This window comes from Schistocerca piceifrons, chromosome 8 (assembly GCF_021461385.2).
Source record: "Schistocerca piceifrons isolate TAMUIC-IGC-003096 chromosome 8, iqSchPice1.1, whole genome shotgun sequence".
Classification (NCBI taxonomy): domain Eukaryota; kingdom Metazoa; phylum Arthropoda; class Insecta; order Orthoptera; family Acrididae; genus Schistocerca; species Schistocerca piceifrons.
Genome location: NC_060145.1, coordinates 37,032,487 through 37,037,247, shown reverse-complemented (window position 1 = coordinate 37,037,247; position 4,761 = coordinate 37,032,487). Strand labels below are relative to the sequence as shown.

Here is a 4,761-nt window from a genome sequence, read left to right as displayed (position 1 = left end):
TCACTTTTAAATATCTATTCTGTTCACACACGAAATAGTAATATGGTCCAAGTAGGTCTGCGTTTCCCTCGGACCATTCATAGGCGATACCATCCTTCAACTGTATCACGATAAGCGAACAATCTGATACGACTGCTGATCGATCTGAAAACGTTCTTGGCTCTGTTCCAAACCATGACATCTTTGCTTTTGTTGCGCATCGGCTCCCCAATTTAACGAATTTCTTCTTTCATTCAAATATTCATCTAGCGAATCACACGTCGGTAAACGTAATAGAACTGTAAGGATTGTAGCTTGGTTATCTATCGACGACGTCGCATAATCTAACACCTGTCGCAAATTCGTCTACCATTTGACAACTATAGCTTGTGGAAATATGAGATGTATTTCAACTGACAGATTTGTCTCGAATCCAGCCTGCATCGCTGAAGAGCTTATTTCATCCAGAAATGTCCTAATAACCGTGCTTAGAATATCGTCTGGATTACACCACTATATAGACGTTTGGGAAAGTGGTGCGTAAATCCTAGGATAATTATAAATTTTCATGTATAAATTAGCTACATTTAATTTCTCATAGTAGTTATCTTCTACAGGCTTGCTCCACGATTAATCTCTAGCAACTCTTCATTTCGTACTTCATATGTCTAATATTTCTGCAAACCAAATTTTATAACGAAATCAATGTATTTACTTATTACCAGTTTTTTACCAATTAAAATAAAAGAAAACATTTCTTTTCATCAAATACATATTTGTTTTTAGTTTTAAGATCTGTAGTAAATCCACGGATATAACGCTGGAATTTATTTATTCATTTATTTGCTCATCCAAGGACCATTTCACAATGTTGTAGAAAGTATCATGGAAATAAAACGAAAATCAATGGCTCAAAGTATACACGTAGAGAATATGCAACTATGCCTTATGAGGATAGGGCAATTGATTGGAGAAGTGGTAAACTATGGATTTGATGAGGGAATCATCTGGGAATTTGCCGGAAATTATTTAGGAGAAACGCGGAAAACCTGAGTGATGATGGCAAGACAGAGCTGACTCCATCTTCTCGAATATGAGGTCAGTGTCTTAACTGCTGCAATGCTTCACTTAGTTGGACCATAATTTAGAATGTTCTTTGATTTACGTAGAAGTTGCTGCAGGTAATTCATACTCTCAGACATTATCTTATTCTTCATCGCTGCGTGCACTTAATACCGCTGGTGACTCTGCAAAGCCTCTACAGCCCACCTGGAAGAACTGAGACAGCTTACCTACAGTTGAGTGAAATCTTGTACTCAGGAAAATGAGGCGACTTTACTGTCATGCACTTTACATCTTGACACATGATATTCTTGTAAAATAACTACATTGTGATGAATTATTAGAATGTGACAGGGTGTTGTAGCTATGCCCATACATTAGTAACGACTGCTGTGAGTCCTTTAAACAATATTTAATTGCACTGTGCGCATTACTTACGAAGAATGTTTTAACTGCCTTTTTAAACAGATGCATTTTATAATGTTTTCAATTTCCTTGGGAAATTAATTGCAGAACTTTCCTTCCAGTTATAAAATGCTCTTTGCAGCTTTTCTTTCCTTGGTAACTGTCTCTTTTACACTGTCTCTCTTAGACTTTTATTAGTGAACTACATATTAATGTTCTTACTGATATGACTACACATAGGTAGATATGCTTATTTTGTGCAGTAAGAATACTGAGTTTTTCAGGGTTTTTTTTTTTTCTTACAATCAGCCCCACTACCATTTGTAGTTATTATTCTCGCAAGCTGCTTCTCCAATTTAAAAACTTTGTCCATGTTTAGTACTTTCGATATCCAGAGAAAAACCACATAGGTAAAAATTGAGTGAGTGGACATACGATGTTATAAAATCAGAAGACATATTACAAACTGATGATAATGTCCTACGAGTATCAACTGCCGGTGGCAGACTTTTTTGTAATTATGTTGTTGTGTTCATTCCATGTTAACTGACTATCAATATTCATCCCTAAAAGCTTTATGTTTGTCAATAATCTATAGATTTATCATTTATAATTAAAGAGATAGAGCTGTTTTCCCTCTTTATGCTGAAGTGCACACTGTGTGTTTTCCTTACGTCCTGCAGGTGCTGACCTTAGTGATCCTGGGAGCCGTGGCCACCGCCAGGGGCGCTGCGGTGCCCACCACAGCCAACCCCTGTCAAGTGCAGCAGAAAGAAGAGCCTGTGGACTTAGGCAACATCGGAGTGTTTGGTGTGAACTTCGGTGTCAGAAGTTTCAGCCCAACTGTGAATGTAAACAATACCAGCTACCTTCCGAGTGACACCTACTATTCTGGATATAAACTCAGCACTGAACATTCTTCTGTCATTGAACCCACCTTCAGATAATGCTCTTGAGGCGACTCCAGCACCTACTGGGAAACTGTTGACCCCTCTGTGTGTGTTTTCTACCTGTACCTGTATTACTCAGCTCCCAGACGTCCAAACAGATGATCAGTTCTACAACGTCTTCTGCAGGTGTGTGTCTGAAGGGATGTACAGTGTGCCTCAATAAAATCGCGCCACAGCCATGATAACCAAAGATTTTTCATTCAGTTCTTATCCCACTTCCCTTAACCATTATATTTTTATCGCCTTAGTCCTGAATCACATATTCTAATGGTAAAACAAGTGAAAACCTCAACGAGACCAAGAACACTTAAATAAAGAGCCACCATCATCCTGCTTTGAAAGGAAAAACTGGGATCCCTTTTGTGCACATCCATGAATGTACGTTTGCTTGCATCCGCAAATACCTGCAGTGAGAGAAACAGGGAGAGAGAGAGAGAGAGAGAGAGAGAGAGAGAGAGAGAGAGAGAGAGAGAGGTGGAAAGAGCAAGAAATCAGAGACAGAAGAAGAAAGGAATAAATAAGGGAAAGAGAGACAGAGAGAAATAGAGGGACTGACAGAGGCATGGCGTGGTACAGGAATAGTGTAGGGCAGACAATGTTAACAAAGCGGTGTGAAGGAGTTACAGAAGGCGACGCAAGCATGGAGAGAAAAACATTGTTGAAATATGATAATGATAAGCGGAAGATGGTGATAGAGGAGGAGTGGGGCGCAATAACGGGCAAGAAGAAGGAGGGAAGAGCTAAAGCGAGTTAAATACAGGAAGCAAATGAAGCAGCACGTCTTTGTACGGCGAAATTACAAGGACGTAAACGTTTGTATCCCGCCTGGAAAGCGGCGCGTATGTAGGGGCAGGAGCAGGAAGAATACGTCGGTACTGCACGTAAGTAAATGTGGTTTAGTGGTGCAAAAAACTAGTTAATACATGCTTACGTAACTTGCAATGAGGTGCGATACTGTGACCCGTCGAATGTAGAGCAAAGCTGAAGCGAAGGGTCCCGGCTGAATCTGCAGCGGAGCTCGTGGACCTGCACAGCGCCTGCTAGAGGGCGCTGTCGTCGGCGTCTCAGTGCCAACCTACGCCGAGGCATCGTAGCTATCGATGCCACATAAGCTGTGAGAGTGGTAGATTCGGTAACAGGACACGTGATTCTAGTCTCAAAGTTCATCCTTTACTCCCGTTCCACAGGAACCAGAGAAATCTCATTAGCGTTGTCTTTTACTTGCGGTTCTCTGGACTGGAGTTGCTTTCAGTGTAATGAATATTTGAAGACCTATAGAAATATCTCAGAAGGCGTTACTGTGGATCACTTTTAGCTCTAAATGTTGACAGAAACAAGTGATCAGATTTCACTGCGTTACATTATGCTTGAATCGAGTAACAGCCCACTTGTATGCTGATTCTCTGCGGTAACATATTTAAAACAATGTGTCATCAGCGTATGCATTTAACATACTGTTAACTCTCCGTTCATAGATTAAGCAATGAAAATGACCCAGCAACATGCGTGTACGTATACAGTGAGTTTCCTCCTTTACTGCAATCCAAAATAGTAACTCTTGTTTGCATCAAATTTCAGGCGATTGTTGTAGTTCCGAAAACCTCGTATTTACATGGATATGCAACTGGAAAAATGTAGATGCACTGTGAACCTGTCTGCAGTCAGTGAAGTATAGTCTTCCAGTAGATGAAGAACTACACGGTCCTTTGATTTCATTTTTTTTTTTAAGTACATGTTCTGGTAGCCAATTATGTAGTATTTTTATTCCCACAACAGGTTTTATCTCAATTATGAATCACCCTTAACTGTCTGTGTGAACAAAGTACATTGTCCAGTCATTAACAGTTTAAGAACATTACATTGTTGGAAAATTTATTACGAAACACACCTAGAATCATATGGCATACTCTTACACAGCACCACAGAATGTGAGATGTAACCAAGACTAAACCCATATTAGATGAGAATATATACACTGCAGTGAAGATGTGCCACAGTTAGGGAAAACATTGTGTATGTGTTATCAGATACACTGATTAATCCGAGACTAACACCAACCGATCGCATGAAGAATTTCAGCAATGGACAGGAATGTTTGACAATCAATCAGTCCTGATGCTTGTCTCAAATTTTTCTCTACTAGTACGTAAAGATTCCATTGTAGCTGAACAGCTATTGAAATTGTGTCTTTCGACTAATAACACTTTTATATTCAAAAAGATTGAATTCTAGTCTTCATGAATTAATTTCTTGTACTTATTCCCAAAACGGAGTTTATGTTTCAGAGAGAGTTACATTACTTACGACACTTTTTATTAAAGAATGGATATACTAAGAAAAAAGACACCGAGAAACAGTTATTTGA

General features: G+C 39.3%; 1 long non-coding RNA gene across 1 annotated transcript; it reads left to right on the top strand.

Annotated features, from left to right (window-relative positions):
* The first annotated feature begins 656 nt into the window (after positions 1 to 656).
* On the top strand, positions 657 to 2,581 carry LOC124711646. The gene is made up of 2 exons (XR_007005494.1): positions 657 to 1,077; positions 2,130 to 2,581. It is a non-coding gene; the product is annotated as an uncharacterized LOC124711646 (long non-coding RNA).
* Positions 2,582 to 4,761: the final 2,180 nt, after the last annotated feature.